The sequence below is a fragment of the Pan troglodytes genome, chromosome 1, assembly GCF_028858775.2.
Source record: "Pan troglodytes isolate AG18354 chromosome 1, NHGRI_mPanTro3-v2.0_pri, whole genome shotgun sequence".
NCBI classification, from domain to species: domain Eukaryota; kingdom Metazoa; phylum Chordata; class Mammalia; order Primates; family Hominidae; genus Pan; species Pan troglodytes.
In genome coordinates, this window is record NC_072398.2 from 214,688,015 (window position 1) to 214,709,543 (window position 21,529).

The window sequence follows — 21,529 nt, forward strand, 5'->3', positions numbered from 1 at the left end:
GTTTGCACTTCTCAATACTACATTTAAAAAGGAAATAGTAGCACTTGAACGGTTAAGTAAGAAGATGAACAAAATTGAACAGAGGAAAAATAACTGTCTGAAGACATGTTGAAAATACATTTAAAGACAGTCTGTCTGAGATAGGAGCTGAGCTGGCCAATCCATCTTTTAAATAATTGAACATCATTCAGGTGTCAAGTATTTGACCTGGAGACTGGAAGGGGAGGAGAGAGTCCAAAAAAAAAGTCAAAATATAAAGAAAAAAAATTAAAGAACTTGTCCCACAAATCAGGCAACCAAGGTCTAAACTTATACCCTCTGCCTGGGTAAATTGTTGTTGCTTCTTTCTGTGACTCTTAAAAGATGTACCATATACCTCATTTAATGACTTTGATTTATTCATGAAAACTCTATCCCCATGGGAAAAGCTGTTAAATGAAAAAAGATTTCTTTTAAGTAGAAAAATTATGAAAGGATTCCTTCCAACCCTCCATACCCAAAATATCTCAAATGAATTATATAGCTATCAATTATCTATATATATCAAAATATACCAATTAAAAATATCAGTTAAACAATACATCAATTGAATTATGAAAGCAAGCTTATTTAAGTAGCAAAGAATAATGTGAAGGTTAGTAAGTATAGCTTATACTTAAAATACAATGAATTGAAAGCTCATGGCACTTCACAGAGTAGGAAGAAGAAACTTAATAGAAAGTGGTAGTTGGGAGAGAAGGACTGCAAGGGAGTTATTTGGAAAATGCATTTTTTATTTCTGCATCATTTTATTCACAAATTATTCTTAATCTTTTGTGAATTTGTGGATTTCTTGAACTCAAACCAGACTTAAAAATACAGTTATAGCACAGAAAAAAATCTTTAATGGCAAAATAAAAGCTAAGCAAGAGAGCCTTTGAAAACACATGAAAATAGCACACACATTAAAAAAAAGAAAGAATAAAGAGATGTACAAGCGACACCTCCTCAACCTTCTCACTTGGTGTACATACGCACAGTAAATTATTTTGGGCTCAGCCAAGCATGGGAGCAATTCAAATAGATCCATATGATATTCTCTGATTAGAAACTCTTGTGGAGTAAGTTAGTGAGTGTATCTTTGCCTAAAACAGTCATGTCAAAATATAGCTTCCTATAGCATATTTATTTAGTATCATTTTGGTGAAAAAGTGGTTATACAGAATAGAAAAGAGTTGTCCAAAACTAAGTGGTTGACCTTTCCAGAGCCATTACCTGCAGAATTGTTATGTAAGTCTGTTCCATACTCATAAAGGAATACTCAGCTGACCCAACTGATTTTCTCGTGTTTTTTCCTTCAAGGGCTAGTAGAAGTCTATATGTTGTGGTGGAAAACAACCTCAGCCCTATAGTCCAACATTTGCCTAACAAAACTTGTCCTGTGATTTACAAAACTAGAACCTCACTGGTAAGTCACATTCCTAGAGTCTCCCCCATCCCTAACCCCAGTCACGGAAAATAAATCAAATCATTGTCACTCTTTCTTAACAAAGAGCGTACATTTAAAACTTGAGTAAAATTACAGGTACCGTCTGCGGCCTTCAAGGGGGAACTTGAAGTCTCAATACCGCAGTTGTCCAATCAGAGGATCCAAGATGAATATACTCAAGGACTTCATGCTTGGCATCCTCTGGAGACAGTACATAACCACCAGCTTGGTTTAACCGGAGATTCATTTGGGTTAGGAGAAATTATGTAGGCAATGTACTTAGTCAATGGAGGCCTTATGCCTGAAGACTTACAAGAATCTGAATTCGTATGTTACTTTTCCTTTAATGGAGTGGAATTCCAAATGAAAATAATCAAACAGCATGTGCATAAACATTAGATATCATACCCACATTTACAAAGCCTTTATAGATATGCAAGTGTTACTGCGTCTGTCCCTAGCTTCTGTACAGAATTTAATGGGTAGCTGTTACTATTTTATTGTTGTATAAAAATGAGGAAACTGATAAGTTGTCTAAAGGTGCACAATCAAAACACATCAAAGCCATTGTGAAATACAGGTCCCCGGATTTCAAAAACAGATCTTCTGCTTATAAATTCAGTCTTTTTCATACTGCCATAAACTCCAGAATGGGAAAACAAAGTTACTATCAGAAAAGCTGCTTTCAGCTGGGCGTGGTGGCTCATGCCTGTAATCGCAGCACATTGGGAGGCCAAGACAGGCGGATCACTGGAGGTGGGGAGTTCGAGACCAGCCTGGCCAACATGGTGATCTCCACTAAAAATACAAAAATTAGCTGGGCATGGTGGCGGACACCTGTAATTCCAGCTACTTGGGAGGCTGAGGCAGTAGAATCGCTTGAGCTGGGGAGGCCGAGATGGCTTAGTGATCCGAGATGGCGCCACTGCACTCCAGCCTGGATGACAGAGTGAGCCGACATCGCGCCACTGCACTCCAGCCTGGGTGACAGAGTGAGACTCCATCTCAAAAGAAAAAAGAAAGCTTATTTTTTCCCCTAATCAGCATAATATTCACTATGAAGTGATGGAAATAGAAATAATTTACTTAGCAAATCCTTTCTAGTTCAAATAATTTGTATATAGGCTGTGCAAACATAATAATGAGAGATTCTTTTTAGTCATCTTGCTTTATATCACTAATTACACTCTTATTTAATGATATTTTAAAGAAAAACGTGTTTATTTTCAAGTAGAAAAGTCATATATGTCCACCAAGGAAAGCTGTAACAAATGTAAAATACATAAAAAAGATAACAGCTAAATTTCTAAAGCATTCAAAAAAAAGACAAATAGAAGGGTGTCAGATTAGGAAAGTATGTCTTGTAAGGTGTGATGGACAGACTGATTAGCTTAGAGATGTGGATCTCAAAGTGGTTCTCAGAGCAACAGCATCAGCGTCACCTGGGAACGTGTTAGAAATGCAGATTCTCAGGTACCATCCCACATTTAATGAATCAGAAGCTCAGAGTAGAGACCAGCAATTTGTTTTAACAAGTCCTTCAGGGATTCTGATACAGCTGATGTTTGAGAAACACTAGATTTAGGTAAACGTAAGAGGGTCACGTTAGTATTTTTAAATCATTGGAAGTTGGTTTGTTTTGTTTTTTCTTAAGTGGGACTCATTTGTACTTCAATACACAGAATGGATATTTAGAGGAAGTCGTTTTTGACCTAACACAGATGAGCACTTCCAATTGAACAGCGCTTTCTGATAATGGGGCTGCCCCCTACAAGTGAATAACTGGGTTTCTCTAGGCTGGAGCTGCAGACAGGTCACTATGTGTATGGAGGATTGTATTAATATGATCGTGGCTCTTTATAGCTCTGCATTACTAATATTCTGTTTTAAAGTCTCTCCTCAATATCCAACGTCTCTGTGTTAATGATGGTAAGGAGTGGGTAACAGTAACAATCATCCTGTTGTTGACAACAGATGATAAGAGAAAGCCCAACTTTACACTCTGTATAATCTTACACCGATGCCCCATTCCTCGTCTAATTTTTTTTTTACATGTTAACACATGACCTTGGCATTACTAAATAAGAAGCCCTCTCACTTAGAACCCGATGCAGTATGATAAAAATTATTTTGAGAACAATCAGGAGCTCTAGTTTTCAATTCTGCTTCTCTTCTCAAGTAGTTCTGTGCCTTAGTTTCTTCTTTGTAAATTTAAATGGTTGGAACAGAGGATCTGTTAAGTGTGATTCAAGCTGAAATTGTATGTACCCCACACTGAGTTTCTCTGCTATACCCCTAACCCATTCAACAATCACACCACCAGTTTTCAGGACTCACAGTAGGATAGCCGTCTATCATTTGTTAATAGGTGTGCTCTTTCATCCAAACAAGAAACTCATGATTTCTGCAGTTTTTTATTCTAGCCAGGTTCTAGGTGCTGGCCTGGAACTATAAAACGAACATTTCACAAAAAGTTATGACAATATACAAAGGAAAGACAATTTCTTTGAATATCCATAATCTCAATATGGAGTCTGGCTGTGGATGGCCAAGAGATAGTTTCCTTAACTGGAAAAAGTTTTTAAATGAGGCTTGGTGGAGGATATATCTTTGCATCATTACAAAGAAGAAAAAAGAGAAATCTCACAACTGAAGAAAGTGAAATCCACTTTACTTAATGCGGACCTCTGTCTCTGGTGTGCAGGTCCTCTGTGTCCAAAGATAATTAGCACTTTATAATGCTAATTATTATAATTATGTCTGAGAAAAAAATCATTAGGGGGTAGGCCCGTTCACTGATTTTCAACTGCCCCCTCTATTTAAAAATAAGGTCATTTTTCTATGAAATAGCTTTAGGAGCTCAAAGCAGAAAGAGGGTTATAGAAAATCCTGTGTAGGTATAAGCCTGCGTTTTTAATATTCTTATAATTCTGTGATGTGTCTGGAAACTGAACCGGGAGGAAAACAGTGAACCTATTTAGTCCAGGAGACTAGAAATCAGGACTCAGAAGAGTAAACATTTCTGTAATAGTTAGTCCTCAAATAGTCATTCATTGACCTTCCACTGGGTGTCTGGCAATGTGCAAGCTGTTTCTAGATGCTACCTCATGTAACAACCATCACAGTTGCACAGAGCAAGTACTAGTACTCCACTTTCACCGATAAAGAAGTAAAATCTTAGAAATTAGCTGCCCAATGTCATGTATGTAGGAAAGGAAAGCTGGATTCTGATTCATATTTGCTGGCTCCAAAGCACTTGTTGTAAATACTTCACTATCCTGTGCTTACATGTAAATGTACCATTTCTCTTAGGGGTCTTGAAATACTGAACCAAAGAATGGTGTAGGGGAAGGGCAGTTTAGAAATACCTGGAAATTTGGTTGTTTGAAGGAAGCCCACTCTCAGATGGTAGGAGATCAAGCTAACAGAATAGCTGAGACCAGGCTAAGGACCAGCTTCTTTGGGAGAGAACAGACGCAGGGGCGGGAGGGAAAAAGGGAGAGGCAGACGTCACTTCCCCTTGGCGGCTCTGGCAGCAGATTGGTCGGTTGAGTGGCAGAAAGGCAGACGGGGACTGGGCAAGGCACTGTCGGTGACATCACGGACAGGGCGACTTCTATGTAGATGAGGCAGCGCAGAGGCTGCTGCTTCGCCACTTGCTGCTTCGTCACGAAGGAGTTCCCGTGCCCTGGGAGCGGGTTCAGGACCGCTGATCGGAAGTGAGAATCCCAGCTGTGTGTCAGGGCTGGAAAGGGCTCGGGAGTGCGCGGGGCAAGTGACCGTGTGTGTAAAGAGTGAGGCGTATGAGGCTGTGTCGGGGCAGAGGCAGAGGATCTCATACTTACCTGGCAGGGGAGATACCATGATCACGAAGGTGGTTTTCCCAGGGCGAGGCTTATCCATTGCACTCCGGATGTGCTGACCCCTGCGATTTCCCCAAATGTGGGAAACTCGACTGCATAATTTGTGGTAGTGGGGGACTGCGTTCGCGCTTTCCCCTGACTTTCTGTGGTTTCAAAGATAGACTGTACGCCAAGGATGATATCCTTTTTTTGTATTGGTTTGTGTCTTGGTTGGCGTCTTAGGTGTTAACCCTGCAGTGGAGGGCTGGGGAATAGGAAGTAACATATCGCCTGCACGCCATAGGAGAAAAAGCGAGCATCCGCCGTATCGGCTTTGTAACACAAATTAGCTATCGTGAAGGCCGCTCAGCTCTTCCCTTTCTACCCTGGCTGCTTTTTGCAGGGATTGGTCCGTGGTCTCCAGTCTCTTGGGTTCTCACCCTGTGTGAAAATCTTCGTGTTTTTCCCTACCCCCCAGTCACTTCTTACACAGCCTCTGCTTCCAAGCGCAGCCCCCACAGGAGTTTGTAGGATTTCTGTGCTAGCGGGGAATGTGTTCTCACCTCATAGAGCCAGGTAGAAACTACGCAGATGGGCGCTGTTCTCTGGGAAGAAAGCAGGGCCTTTGGGGCTCTCAGTGTCCCCGTTGGGTTGTAGACATAACACGCTTACTTTGCGTAGGGGAACGGCTCTGCCGGCCCCCAGGTGCCCTCGCGCATATTCATGGAGGCCCGCAGGTCAGAACCGCAGTCTCACCTGTCTTGGCGGAAATGCCCTGCGATCCTCCCTGAGATAGAAGGCGGGAAGTTTTATGAGGAGCCGGTCCAGTTTCCCTACTATCTCCTGCCGTTTATATATCTAGTCTTTCTTCAGACTTTAAGCGACTGCTTCATGTTTGATGTCTCACTCCCACATCCTACATCCACTGCCAGGCAACTTTCTAGATAGCACTCTGACCCATCCTTCCCACCCCCAAGAAGCCCTTTCCTATTTCTGGGGCCAGTGTCCTCCCCAGTCCCTCTTTCTTCAGGCCCTCGCTTATCACCTTCATGGACAGAAAATACTTAGCTCTCTCTCAACCTGAGGTTTACACCTGACACGCGTCAGTGCCCTGGCAAATTCCTTAATACCCCTTCTCAAATAGCACTGAAAATCATCTCTTTCTAACTCCCAGAACTATCTAATTGGTTTTGTCCCTGCACTACATGAATACTAGTATTCCACTACAGAGGAAAACCCCAGGCCTAGAGATGGCGGTTCTGGACATTGTGCCAGCCTCTCCCAGGGTATGTTTTCTGACCTCACCTACTTTTGATCAACTGAGGTCAGGAGTTCAAGACCAGCCTGACCAACATGGCAAAACTCCGTCTCTACTAAAAATACATACACACGCACAATAATAATAATAATAATAATAATAATAATAATTGCCGGGCGCAGTGGTGTGTGTCTGTAATCCCAACTACTCGGGAGGCTGAGGCAGGAGAATCACTTGAACCCGGGAGGTGGAGGTTACTGTGAGCCGAGATCACGCCATTGCACCGCAGCCTGGGCAACAGAGTAAGACTCTGTCTCAAAAAAAGAAAAAAAATTAGTGCATCTGAGACATATTATTGGAGACAGTAGAATCCTGCGTCCAACAGGCACTTGGTGCAGATCTGAACCCATTGAGCTATTGGCTCATGTTCCCTATGTTCTATTAAGTATCATGAGCAGAAATTGAGCTCTTTGGCTTTTACCCACTGAGTATGGCTATAGGACAGGTCTCTCTCTCTCTCTTTCTCTCTCATTCTTTGCATCATTATTTTTTGCCATCAGTGTGGGTTTTTGGTTTTGAGGTTATGAAGTGAATTTCTGGGGACAATCTCTGTTGGGTCGTGTTGACAAGGATCCAGTCCCTGTTTGGTGATACATAACAGCTAATCTGGTCTGTGAGTCTTCTTTATTGTCTATTTATTGTCCTGAGAATAATGGTATTTCCTGATATTTGAGACTGCAGCAATGATAAGTTGTTCAGATCTTGTCTTTCCAATGTTTGGTAAAAATTTTATAGGCCCAATTGTCAATATCTGCAAGAGTGGCATCTCTGTTACAAGAGTGATCTTACTACTCAATGTCCCCCCACCCACCCAACTTCGTTTCCTAGGGGCTCTTGGCTTTAACGAATTTACTGTATCTGAAAGACATCTTAGTACAGGAAGAAAACTAAATCTGTAGCATGTAAGGAGCAGTTTTCTTTGATTGGTATATTCAGGTTTCTAACCAGCTGAAAAATTCAAATACATGCCCTTTAAGGATTAAGTTTAAACCACACTACAAAAAGAGAAAAGATTTATATGATCACATATAAGCAATGGAATCAGCAATATGAGTCCTTTTCACAACTCTACAAATCAAATTTAATAATCTCCAGAACATTAAGGAAGTTCAGCCCTTAATGGAAATGAATGAAAAGAAATTATTCACCCGCTGTTACATGCCCTGGAAAGAGAATGTCCTGCCAGACTCAAAAGAGTATCACAATATTACTGAGATTTTCAGCAATGAAGGCCCTCCAAGGATCTAATGAGGTTCATCTTTTCAGTTTATTTCCTTCACTGATAAACATTGTTAATAGATACCATTGCCTCTGTTTTCACTTTAAGTGATGTTACTTAGCACAATTCGTTTCTTTAAAATGCACCCTAGCTTGGTGGAAGGAATTTTCCTGCTTTATAAATATAGGATATTTTCTCATGAAACAAATTGGCATACTCTTTCAGTGAAGTGAATAGACAAATTAGATCTCTACAGTTGTAAAGGATTCACTGCCCCAATTATCTTAGGAACAATAATAATCACTTATATAAAATTAAAATAAGAAAATTAAGCCAGGTATGGTGGCTCATAGCTACAGTCCCAGCACTTTAAGAGTTGGAGACCAGCCTGGGCAACACAGTGAAACCCCTGTCTCTACAAATTTTTAAGTATTAGCTAATTTTTTAAAGTTGGCCGGGCATGATAATGCATGACTGTAATCTCAGGCTGCAGTGAACTATGATTGTGCCACTGCCCTCCAGCCTGAGTGACAGAATGAGACTCCCAACTCAAAAAAAAAAAAAAAAAAGAAAGAAAATTAAGAATTTGTCTTGCACCTGTACTCCCAGCAACTCAACAGGCTGAGGCGGAAGGATTGCTTTAGGCCAGCGGTTGGAGACCAGCCTGGGGAACAGGGCAAGACCTCATCTCTAAAAAAATACAAGGCAAGCTGAGCCAGGAGGATTGCCTGAGCCCAGAAGTTCCAAGTTGGTCAGCTATGATTGCCCCGCTGCACTCTAGCCTGGATAACAGAGCAAGACCCTGTGCCTTATTTTTTAATTTATGTTATTTTTTTACTACTTATGCTTATTTATCTATTTATTTATTTTTGAGACAGAGTCTTGCTCTGTAGCCCAGGCTAGAGTGCAGTGGTGCCATCTCAGCTCACTGCAAGCTCTGCCTCCCAGGTTGAAGCTATTTCCCTGCCTCAGCCTCCAGAGTAGCTGGGATTACAGGCGCACGCCACCACGCCCAGCTAATTTTTATATTTTTAGTAGAGTCAGGGTTTCATCATGTTTGCCAGGCTAGTCTCTAACCCTGACCTCAAGTGATGCAGCTGTCTCGGCCTCCCAAACTGCTGGGATTACAGGTGTGAGCCAACTCGCCCAGGCTCCTTATGCTTGAAATGTGAGGTTTCATTAGGGAAAAATTTTCTTGTTGAATTTCTAACACGAAAAAATAATAGATTTAACTGTAGATTAAATTAATGGTCCTGGTAGTTTGGTACAATAAAATAAATGAAATGAAATTGATAGCAGAGAGGAATCTTTGATGCTTTTGAACAATTTAAATAATGTAACATTTATTATATAAAGACATGAAAAAGTTCATTACATTATTATTTTATTTATTTATTTATTTATTTATTTTGAGATGTAGTCTCACTCTGTCGCCTAAGCTAGAGTGCAGTGGTGCAATCTCGGCTCACTGCAACCTCTGCTTCCCGGGTTCAAGCAATTCTCCTGTCTCAGCCTCCTGAGTAGCTGGGATTACAGGCACACACCACCACACCTGGCTTATTTTTGTATTTTTAGTAGACACGGGGTTTCACCATGTTGGTCAGGCTGTCTTGAACTCCTGACCTCATGATCCTCCTGCTATGGCTTCCCAAAGTGCTGGGGTTACAGGCATGAGCCGCTGCACCTGGCCCATTACATTATTTTTTAAAAATCAGTGTGACTCCTTTGACAAATTAGAATGGTTTAATAATCTTGGTTAGGCTGGGCATGGTGGCTCATGCCTGTAGTCCCAGCACTTTGGGAGCCCGAGGTCAGGAGTTTGAGACCAGCCTGGCCAACATGGTGAAACCCTGTCTCTACTAAAAATACAAAAATTAGCCGGGCATGGTGGGGGGCTCCTGTAATCCCAGCTACTCAGAAGGCTGAGGCAGGAGAATTGCTTGAACTCAGGAGGCAGAGGTCGCAGTGAGCCAAGATCACGCCATTGCACTCCAGCCTGGGGGGGCAACAGAGTGAGACTCTGTCTCAAAAAACTAATAAATAAATAAAAATAAAGTATAAAAAATTAAAATTATGTGTTCAAATACATTAAATATATGGCAATGAAAAGGAGGCCTAGCATGACTGTCTGCATTTTGCTCCTAACCCTTCCTACCCTGTGGTGACATCTTCCAGGCTAACTGCTTTTTCTTATTTCTGCACATAGGCCAAGCTCTCTATGGGAGGGATTTAGCTTACAGTTTAACTTTAAAGCACAGATGATAATAATCCCTTCCCCAAACTAACTCCTAGAAGATAGAGAGGTTGTATACACAAGTAACAGTGTTATGCTGAAGATTTATAAGAGCAGTGTGACCTGACAAAGGACGAAGAATTTTCACCATCCCCTTGGGCTCCCACTGCAGCCCATGTCTGTCATTGTCAGACCTCTTCACCTCAAGCGCCTCCTTCTTCCTCCCTTCCCTAACGTACAAGGAGCCGGAAAATCGTATTAATTTAAGATGCTTCTTCAGGATGTTAGTTCACCATCTGTTCAGTTTGGTGGCTCTCTGGAATAAAGTCACCTTCCCTGCCCCTACACCTCAACCCTCGACTTATTGGCTGTCATGCAGCAAGCGGTGAGTGCAGTAAGCCGAGATCACAGCACTGCACTCCAGTCTGGGTGACCCTGTCTCAAAAAAAAAAAAAAAAAAAAAAAGAGAGAGAAATTTGGTTTTCGAACCAGACAAATTAAATAGGAGACTTAATTGCAATGAGACCTAGAAATGTCTAAATTTCTAAAATTTCTAAAAGAACTGAGAAAATTGCCTCCATTGAGGAAGTAAGCTGAAGGAGGTAAACTGTCATGTTTTCTGAATTGAGAAATATTGAGGAGGCTTTGTCTCTTTCACCTCCAACTGCTCCTTCTCCTCCTGCCCCTGCACCTGCATAGTCTTTCTTACCTGAGCCTTCCTGTCCTGCCTTGCCTCTTCTTCCATCACCATCACCTAAGGAAAGTCCCCAGGGGTCTGGCCCCCTCCCTGAAACTTCTGTTCTGACAGCCCCTTTCAAGGTAAAACCCAAACCCACAGGAAGAGGGGAGCCTACCGTTGTGTATACCACTTCACCAAAACGTGAATTAAGAATATTATAAAGGACTTCCCTGATCTAAACTTAAATACATTTCACTCTTCTGTTTCTAAAGCAGGCTCCAAGATCCTGTAGGCTTTGGCAGAAAATTTGACTTAACTGTTGAAATCTTTGAGCCCAAATATTCTGATCTTTATCAATTAATTCACATGCTGGTGAAGAAGGGAAGGCCACTAACTGGTTGCAAAAGGTAAATTGGAAGGATTTTCAAAAAGGGACTGAAGCAGAACATGAAAGGCTCACATTTTCACCAAATATCTCCAAGTTGCCATTCCCCAGGTCCTTCCTAAAAATATAGATTGGAGGATAATTCAGCATTGTACTAAAAAGCCAGACACATCTGTCTTTGCTTAAGTAAAATGGTTTGAGAGCCAGGTGTGGTAGTTCGTGCCTGTAATCCCAGCACTTTGGGAGGCTGAGGCGGGTGAATCACTTGAGGTCAGGAGTTCGAGACCAGCCTGCCAACATGGTGAAACCCTGTCTCCACTAAAAATACAAAAATTAGCCAGGTGGCTACTCAGGAGGCTGAAGCAAAAGAATTGCTTGAACCCAGGAGGTGGAGGTTGCAGTGAGCTGAGATCCTGCCACTGCAATACGGCCTGGGAGACAGAGCAAGACTGTGTCTCACAAAGAAAAAAATAAAAAGAAAAATAGAAAAAAAAATAGCAGGGTAGTAGAAATATAATGTACACAAGAATGATAATCATGAAGACAATCTGATTCTAGAAGAGTAAGGGAACCTATTCCATTATAGAGCCAACTGAAAACATCAAATCCCAGTTCACACCCCAGGGTGTGGGGCCATGTGCCTGTAGTCCCAGCTACTCGGGAGGATTAGTAAGGAGGTTTGCTTGAATTCATGAGGTCAAGGCAGAAGTAAACCCTGATCATGCCACTGCACTCCAGCCTGGGTGACAGTGAGACCTTGTCTCAAAAACAAACAAACAAACAAACAAACAAAAACCCACAAAACCAAACAACAACAAATTGTCACCTCACTCTGAAATGACAGTGGCAAACATCACTTTGCTATTGGCAAATTAAAAGAAAAACACTCCCTCTTACTATCAACCTGGCTCTTTAACATGTCTGACCCATGGTTTAAAATGCCCAAAAGCTGATGTACTCAAATTATAATACACTTACCTGTTCTGCACCAGCATTTATTTTTGTCTGAAGGAGATCACCATCCATGGTCCTATAAATGTCTAACAGCATGGAATGATGAAGGGCAGTGTCTTTTAGGATATTTGGTTATATCTATATATATGGCTCTGAAGAAACCCAACATTGGGTGAGTTCCCTCAAACTTTTCACTAGGCATGACCAGTGCTCTAGTTTAGATCGAGATTCTGTGGGGCAAAACCTGAGAATTATCTGCCTGGCTATCAAGAAGATAGCTCCTTGCATTTTTGGCGGGAGAACACTTTTGCTTCAAGGGAGTGTTTCCTCCCAGGATTAGAAATCTTTCTGTAACCTCAGGAAACATTGCTGATGAAAACCAGGCATGGTGTGCTGCACAACTTGTAGTAATAAGGCAGAAGTTAAAAGGAAAAGACAGGTTTTCCTGTACTTGGCTGACTCCAAGACCTGCCATAGATAGAGCCCTAGCAGATCCTTGGTAACACTATCTGAAAAGTCAGAGCCCCGAGGAATGAGTTCCAGAGACTCTCTCAACACAGTCAGCCCCTAGCAAAGATAAGAGGAAAAAACAACAAATGCCTTTACTACCTTCTCTTTCCCTCTTTCCATTTCTAATTATTCAAGTTTTGTTAAGTTCCTGATTTCCCTTCAGTGCAGCTGCAAGGTCACCAGCCATACTTGCATTGCAAGACCTGTCACAGTTTGATTAGCTGCCTTTCTTCTGCTTCTGTAAGCCCTCTTGCCTGCCCCACGAGTTTCGTGCCATCAAATTCCTGCCATGCCATTCAAACTAGCTGACCCCCTTTCAGAAGTGTGTATAAAGTCAAGCCCTGTCTTTGTTCAGGGCTCAGCTTTTGGATTTTAATCCACTGTGCCTGAGTGCAGTCAATAAATCCTCCTGTTCCACCCATTGGTCTCTCTGTTCTCCTGATTCCCACAACAGTAGTAGGGGACTGCATTCACACTTTCCCCTGGTCTGTCATGGTATGAATAATAGACGGCATTTTTTTTTTTTTTTTTTTTTGCCTATAGTCGCAGGCTCGGTCTCAGTGATTGTATGCTGTGGTCAGCTGTTTTTGTTTTTGTGAGACCTTGTTTTCTTGTTTACTGTCCTGGGACAGATGTCTGTAGTCACTTGTTTCCTTGGGAGGCAAATTTCAGTCTCTGTGGGGGAGGTCTCTCATGTTAGCTGCGGTGGTACTTGGCAGGCAGAGCTCAGGGATCTAGGCTTCCCTGCTTTGTAGATTGCTCAATGGTCCCCAAGGCCTACTGGCTTTTAACACCACTTGAAAACCTTAGTGTTTTTCCACTGTCCCCAGAATCACCTCTTACACAGCCTCTTTTTTTGTTTGTTTGACTTTTTCCCTGAGACAGAGTCTCACTGTATCTGGTGGCATCTTGGTTCAAGTGATCCTCCTACCACAGCCTCTGGAGTAGCAGAGGCACGAGTCACCACAGCCGGCTAATTTCTGTTGTTTTTGTTGTTGTTGTGGTTGTTTTGTTTTTTAAGAGTTGAAGTTTCTCCATGTTGCCCAGGTTGGTCTCCAACTCCTGGACTCAAATGATCCGCCCTACCTCAGCCTTCTAAAGCACTGGGATTACAGGTGTGATCCATCATACCTGGCCAGCCCCTGCTTTTCACTATAGCATCCATGGGAGTTTCTAGGATTTCCGTGCTGGGGGGAACTTGCACTCAGCTCCTAGAGCCAAGTAGTAATTGTACTTGGAACTGGTGCCATGCTTCAGGGGGTGTTTATTCAATTTGCTAGGAGCCCATGAGGCACAGGTACATGGTGACTCAGTAGTTCCCACTGCACCCACCGCCCTCCTTGGTCCTCTCACTGTCTCTGGCAGGCAGTAACATTCTGCATGAGCTCCGGTGCTGAAGACACCCAGGCAGGAAGGGTAGGGAAGGGCACCAGCCCCTTGGGTCCTGCACATTAGGGATCCAAGAAAGGTCTTGAAGAAACAGAAAGGGAGCATTGGGAGTAGATCAAAGTGAAAGAAAGAAATCCTAGGAGATTTCCTATCTGAAGGCACCATGAAGAGAAAGTCCGCCTCCTCTGGGCTGCATCCTCCCTTTGCAGGTGAACCGAGTTCTGGTCTCCATTGGAAACCAAAGCGGATAACTTTGTCCTGACTCCTAGTTAGGAAGCCATGCTTTGTCTTCCCCTGTTTAATGCTTGATCCTGTAGTACTTGATTGTCTCTCCTGGGCTTTCTATGGATTCCAGGGATGCAACTGAGAAGTTTATTTTTAAAGCACTTTTCCTTGAAGTAAGAGTATTTTTGGCCAGGCGCAGTGGCTCACGCCTGTAATCCCAACACCTTGGGAGGCAGAGGTGGGCAGATTACTTGAGGTCAGGAGTTCGAGACCAGCCTGGCCAACATGGTGAAACTCTGTCTCTACTAAAAATACAAAAATTAGCTGGGTGTGTTGGTGCAGGCCTGTAGTCTCAGCTACTCATGAGGCTGAGGCGGGAGAATCCTGTGAACATGGGAAGTGGAAGTTGCAGTGAGCTGATATCAAAAAAAATTTATTTTACTTTATTTTATTTATTTATTTATTTATTTATTTTGAGACAGGGTCTCGCTCTGTTGCCCAGGCTGCAGTGCAGTGGCACCATCTCAGCTCACTGCAGGCTCCGCCTCCTGGGTTCACGCCATTCTCCCACCTCAGCCTCCGTAGTAGCTGGGACTACAGGCGCCCGCCACCACACCCAGCTAATTTTGTTTTTGTATTTTTAGTAGAGTCAGGGTTTCACCATGTTAGCCAGGATGGTCTCGATCTCCTGACCTCATGATCCGTCCACCTTGGTCTCCCAAAGTGCTGGAATTACAGGCGTGAGCCACCACACCTGGCCTAAAAAAAAAAAAAAAGTATTTTAGAATCTTTTGGCAAAGGAAATGATTTCTGACTGACAGGTTTTGCACTTAAGACATTCAGGTGTGAGGAAAACACGAAAACCACTATGCTAGGGAAAGGAAATGCTGTTGAGAATGTCTCACAAACACAAACTACATGTCAGCAGGTAGGTTTGACCCTCAGGTTGGGCACATTTTACTTTAAGCACACTGTCGGTGGAACTTACGATGAATCTAAGACATTCATGATGTGTGTGTGTGTGTGTGTGTGTGTGTGTGTGAGAGAGAGACAGAGAGACAGGGTCTTGCAATCTTGCCCATACTGGTCTCCAACTCTGGTCCTCAAGCGATCCTCCTGTCTCCTCCTCCCAAAGTGCTGGGACTACAGGCGTGCACCACCTGGTCCAGCCCATTTTAATGTTTTTAACTTAAATACACATTCCGAAAATTATATAAGTACAGGAAGCCAACTTTATGCCAGTTTTACAAAAACAAAGTGGCAACATCCTAAAGTACTGAAAGAAATAAAGTTTTCCTAGAATTCTATGTCAAAGTGAAAAATCTTTCAAGAATGTGACTGAAATAAGGACATTTAAAGACATACAAAAAAATGAAAGAATTCAGCAACCCACACTACAAGGATACCAGACAGAAATCTGCATCTACACAAAGAAATGGAGACTACTGGAAATCGCTATGTACACAGTTAAATATACATGTTCTTATTATTTAAATCTTTTAAAATAATTTGACCGATTAAACAAAGGCAATAATAATGGATTCTGGGGTTTATAACATGTCTAAAATCAAATTACATGACAACACTAGCATAATGGCCAGAAGGGGAGGTATAATGTCACTAGATGGCACTGATAAAGATGTATTCTGGAAACCCTGAAGCCTTCACTGAAAAAGCAAAAGCAGGGAAAGAAGTCAGGGAGTGGTGGACCAGAAGAAAGAGTTATAGCTAATAAGCCAACAAAGGAAAGAAAATGGAATGATATAAAAACCATGTAATCACTATGCTGGAACAACTGCTCTCCATGCACTCCAGCCTGGGAGACAGTGAAACCCTGCCTCAAAAAAAAAAAAGCCCACTGTTAGGGCTGGGCAGGGTGGCTCATGCCTGTAATCCTAGCACTTGGGGAGGCCAACCTCGGGTTGATCACCTGAGGTCAGGAGTTCAAGACCAGCCTGGCCAACATGGCGAAACCCCATCTCTATTAAAATACAAAAAAATGAGCCAGGCATGGTGGCGGGTGCCTGTAATCCCAGGTACTCGGGAGGCTGAGGTAGGAGAATCGCTAGAACCCTAGTAGGGGAGATTGCAGTGAGCCGAGGTTGCGCCACTGCACTCCAGCCTGGGCAACAGAGCGAGACTCCGTATCCAAAAAAAAAAAAAAATCCTACACATAAAAGGTCACCAAGGCTAGCAAAAATCACCTGGTGGCCATAAAGCAGACCATCCAGAGGCAAAACTCCTTATCTGAGGAATTTAGAGGCAATTAGAGTTCCTTACTATCTAAAGCAAGAATCTAGTTCCAGGCTTCTTTCCCAAAAATTTATAAGTAACTAGAATGTCTGCTTTTTTTTTTTTTTTTTTGAGACAGAGTCTTGCTCTGTTTCCCAGGCTGGCGTGCAGTGGCACAATCTCGGCTCACTGCTACCTCCATCTCCTGGGTTCAAGCAATTCTCTGCCTCAGCCTCCCAAGTAGCTGGAATTACAGGTGCCCGCCACCATATCCAGCTAATTTTCGTATTTTTAGTAGAGACAAGGTTTCACCATCTTGGCCCGGCTGGTCCTGAACTCCTGACCTCGTGATCCACCGCCTTGGCCTCCCAAAGTGCTGGGATTACAGGCATGAGCCACCGTGCCCAGCCAGTAACTAGAATTTCTATACATCTCTGGAATACATGCCTATCAAAACTTGTGCAACCCTTGCTCACATTAAGGCACCAAAATGTCTACAAATGTAGTACATTGTGAGCCACCACACCCGGCCTACAAATTTTTTTTTTTAATCATTGGGTCAGGAGTGAATTATTGGGCTGGTGGATGATGTCTGTAATCCCAGCACTTTGGGAGGCCGAGGTGGGTGGATCACTTGAAGTTAGGAATTCAAGACCAGTCTGGCCAACACACTGAAACCCCACCTCTACTAAAAATACAAAAATTAGCTGGGCGTGGTAGCGGGCGCCTGTAATCCCAGTTACTTGGGAGGCTGAGGCAGGAGAATTGCTTGAACCCAGGAGGCGGAGGTTGCAGTGAGCCGAGATTGCGCCAGTGTACTTCAGCCTGGGTGACGAGCGAAACTCCGTCTCCAAAAAAAAAAAGGAAATCTTTTTTTTTTTTTTTTTTACAATATGGGCTTATTCTGTATTACTTTTCTGAACCTTTCACTTAATATATCGTAACCATCTGTCCAGTCATTGAACGTTCTTCTATAACATTTGGAATGACATCATAGTGTGCCATTATATGAATAACCCATGGTTTATTATACAAGTCCCCTACTGCTGAACGTTTAGGTCTTTCTAACTTTTTGCTATTAAAGTCTGGCATGATAGAAAGACTCTGCAAGTTAGCCTTCAGATGCCCAGCAAATCCAGTTAACCAGAGCAATTACCTCTAAGCCTCCTGGTGAATGTGGTTTTGCTGATGGTGGGCAGAGTCCACCCCAGCCGAGCCGCTGGATTTGGCAGGCATTTGGCCTTAGCAACCTGAGGGTGGTAACTCCAATCAGTTGTTTCCCTGTTACCTGAGTTGCAGATTTAGAGCCCTCTGCAGTGAGCAGGTGAGCACCTGGCATGATTCTTTTCTGGAGGGTGGTCTTGGGGGTCACTGGGCCAGTCACCACCTGGTGACAGGACAGGGTGACCGGTGGGCGGCAGCACTGGGGATTCAAATGACCGCAGCCGGGTCAGGCTGAGCTGAGCAGAGCCAAGGACTCAGCACAGCGGGGAACGTAGGCTCTACACAGAGAGGGGAGCTGGAGGCCCCCCCAAGGAGGTTAAGTATGTGCCACCCTGCAGCAGGGTCCTATGGGCTTTGGGAGTGAGAGGGTCAAGGGGAGAGGAGCTGTGTTTGCCGCCCCCTGTTAAAACCTCAAGTGAGTCAGCACGGTGTAGAGGAAAGAGCATGGGATTGGAAGCCATTGAACTTCCTGCGTGTGTCCTTGGGCAAATGACTGCATGTCTCTGATCCTCAATCTCCCCTTCTATAAAATGGAGATGATCCTAGAACCTGCTTCACGGGAGTGTTCAGAGGGGACTGTGGACAGAGCGGGAACATAGAAGAGGAAGTGGGCGGCAGTGTGGTTCACAGCCAGCGCAGGCTGCCTGCAGGGTGCAGGTACTGTCACCAAGGGAGACCCAAGATGCCCTGGAGAGAGGGGCAAGGACACAGGCCTGAGCCCAGCCCTGGTGATATGAACACTGGAGTGGGCTTCACAGGGACAGGCAGCATCAGAACCGGACTGGGGAGGTCATGAGCCCACCAGGGCCTGGGTAGGGACATAGCAAGTCTGGGGACTCCAGACAGGGTCACACAGACCTGGGCCATGCTGGGCATCCAGGGACTGGCTGTGCATACTGGCAGATGTCAGTCAGCCCTCCTGCAGTTGGGCCAGGGACACCTCAGGGAAACTGTGACCTTCCTTCCAATCTTGGTAACATCACCCTTCCACCCCAAACCCCAGGGAATGGCCCGAATCTCTCCTGACAAACAGCTCTCAGCCCTGGTCCCGGCCACAGTCTTGATTGCACTGGGCCGGGTTTCAGAGCCCGAAGGGCACACTGGCAGCCTTTAGTGCAGTGTTTCAGATGTCACAGACAGGTTCCTCTTTGACGAAGATGGAACTTCCACTGCTTCCCTCCTACCACGCAGGAAACACAGAAGCAACCATCAGCCGCGGGCCTGCTGGCCGTTCTCTCTGGGTACTGTGTTTGGAAAAAACACAAAATCATTAAATTAAACATGCTTTTTCAAACCAAACACATCCCTCTCTTAGCCCTAGAGATTCAGAGCTGCCTCTCCCTTTGAAAATGAATGATCTCGGCCGGGTGCGGTGGCTCACGCCTGTAATCTCAGTACTTTGGGAAGCCAAGACGGGTGGATCGCGAGGTCAGGAGTTCGAGACAAGCTTGGCCAATATGGTGAAACCCCGTCTCTACTAAAAATACAAAAATTTGGCCGGGCACAGTGGCTCACGCTTGTAATCCCAGCACTTTGGGAGGCCGAGGCAGGCAGATCATGAGGTCAGGAGATCGAGACCACGGTGAAACCCCGTCTCTACTAAAAATACAAAAAATTAGCCGGGCGTGGTGGCGGGCGCCTGTAGTCCCAGCTACTCAGAGAGGCTGAGGCAGGAGAATGGCGGGAAACGGGAAGTCGGAGCTTGCAGTGAGCCGAGATCGCGCCACTGCAGTCCAGCCTGGGTGACTCCGTCTCAAAAAAAAAAAAAAAAAAAAAAAAAAATCAGCCGGGCGCAGCAGCGGGCGCCTGTAGTCCCAGCTACTCAGGAGGCTGAGGCAGGAGAATCTCTTGAATCCGCGAGGTGGAGGTTGCATTTAGCCGAGATTACACCACTGCCTGGGCAATAGAGCGAGACTCCCTCAAAAAAAAAAAAAAAAAGAAGAATGATTTCATCCTATGCCTTCAATAACAGAAGGAGGTCGAAGCCCAGTCGGGGGTTGAAACGAACATATTGTTACAGTAGAAAGGACACGAGACAGGCGCGCCGCCGGGTTGAGTCTCGCGAACAAAATGAGGCCAGAGTGCCTTCCCCAGGATTGCACGTCAGTCAGGAAAACAAAGGCATTCTCTCTGACCGGTCAAATCACCGAAGCTTCGGGATCGTCGCTGGGGGCTGTGACAGGGCTGGCATGAAACGTCCCCTCGGTCTGGCTGGGCGATGGGTCAGGAGTTTCAGGCCTTTGAGGCCCGGCCAAACCGCAGGGGGACTCTGCAGCCGGGTCGGGGTTTCGATCCTAGGCTGCGGTCTTGCAACTGCGAAACCTTGGGGGTCGTGGTTCGTTCCTGTGGAATCCTCCTTCGTGCGTGCAGGAGGAGCCTGGCTTGCCGGGCGGTGCGAGGCTGCAAGCGGGAGGGCTCACCAGGCGTTTCCGCCCAGGGTGGCCCCTGTAAGCGCCGCAGACCCGCGGCCCCTGGCGCCCGGCCCCGCCCCCGCCTCGGCCCCGGCCCCGCCCCCGCCCCGGCCTGCGCCTCTCTCGCGCGGCGCAGGCTCCGCCCCCGGTTCCCCCGCCTAGTGGAAGGGACGCTCCGCCCCGCCGCACCAGGTGCGGCCCCTCGGCCTCGGCGGCAGCGGCTGCGGAGAAGGCGCGCGAAGGTAGGAGGCCCGGGGTGCGCGCGTGCGCGGGGGCTGGACGGACGCGCTCCGGGCGAAGGAGGCCGCTCGCCTGGGGGCGGGCTGGAGCCATGTCCCGGGGCTAGGGGCGCTGTGGGCGCCGCGCCGGCTGCTGCCCGGCACCGGAAGCCAAGAGAGCGTTCCCGACGGGCTCCGCAGATGCCCCTCCGCGTCCTGCCGCCCATCCTGCCCGGATTGTCGCGGGCCGGGGGCGCGACAGGAGGCCGAGGCCTGCCCGGGGGCAGAGGCCCGCCTGGGCGCAGCGGCCTGCAGGGCGCAGCCGTCCCTCCGCCGGTCGGGGTCCCCTCGCTTCGCTGGCGGCCGTGGGAGGCCCTCGCGACGGCTGCCACCCCTCGCAGATGCCCTCTGCAGCTCCTGCGTGCGGGCGCCGCCCTGCACTGCCCTCCTAGTGTGGGACGCGGTTTCGTCTTCATTGCAACCCTGCCGAGTCGGAAGCATCTCCATTGTGCGGATGGGTAAACTGGGGCCCAGAGCGCGCGGTTGGTCTGGCCACGGAGGCAGGGCCGCCGGATGCAGTGCGGGGATGGGGCCCTGCACCCCTTGCGCCTCTCACCATGGGGCCTCAGGCCCCTGTGCCCGGCAGCGTCCCTGGAGTGGGCATTTTGAACGAGCTCCCTCCTGATTTTCACACAGACTTAAGCCTGACGACCACGACCGTGCTGGGGCGGATGTCTGCCCCTCTGGTGACCAGGTCACAGCTCCCTTGGGAAGACGATTGACTAGGGAATGGGGACCCTGGGGAGGGGGCCTTCAGGGTGCCATCTGTCTGTTTACGCCAGAAAACAGAGATTTCTGTTTTCTTTCGCTGGGCTCACAGCAGGTGCTTAATAAACAGATCTTGTGGCGGGAGCAGAGGACAGCGAGGTTCAGGCACGACTCCAGGAGTCAACCCCTGGATCTCGGAGGCTCCCCACCCGCGCACATTTCCCTGACTTAACTCTCCTCTCCCTAGTCTTTCAGCCCTAGGAGGGGAGGCCCCCTTTCCACCTAGGTGGCCCCTGTGGGGGTCACTCCCTGGTTTTCACCCTGAACTTCTGGGATGCGGCAGATGCTGGATATGTGTTCGCTGGTGTCCTTGGCTCTTAGCATTCATTAATTCATTCAGCAGCTCTTCATGGAGCTTTGGCCTTAGCCCATGCACTGTGGAAGTGGCAGTGAA

The 21,529-nt window shown here is 45.9% G+C and overlaps 2 long non-coding RNA genes and 1 other non-coding gene across 9 annotated transcripts in view; 2 read left to right on the forward strand and 1 right to left on the reverse strand.

Annotated features, from left to right (window-relative positions):
* The window catches only part of LOC104004085 (uncharacterized), a 49,295-nt gene extending 43,825 nt beyond the window's left edge, over window positions 1-5,470 (forward strand). For all 7 annotated transcript variants that reach the window (XR_008538261.1, XR_008538266.1, XR_008538264.1 and 4 more), the window contains one exon: window positions 1,342-5,470. This is a non-coding gene — a long non-coding RNA (uncharacterized LOC104004085). The remainder of the gene's footprint in view (window positions 1-1,341) is intronic.
* Window positions 5,306-5,469, forward strand: LOC129138439 (U1 spliceosomal RNA). Its single transcript, XR_008541679.1, has one exon. It is a non-coding gene; the product is annotated as a U1 spliceosomal RNA (small nuclear RNA).
* A 10,214-nt stretch (window positions 5,471-15,684) lies between the features above and the next one.
* On the reverse strand, window positions 15,685-20,176 carry LOC134809359 (uncharacterized). The gene is made up of 2 exons (XR_010154896.1): window positions 19,814-20,176; window positions 15,685-18,922 (listed from the first exon to the last, which is right to left on the reverse strand). It is a non-coding gene; the product is annotated as an uncharacterized LOC134809359 (long non-coding RNA).
* Window positions 20,177-21,529: the final 1,353 nt, after the last annotated feature.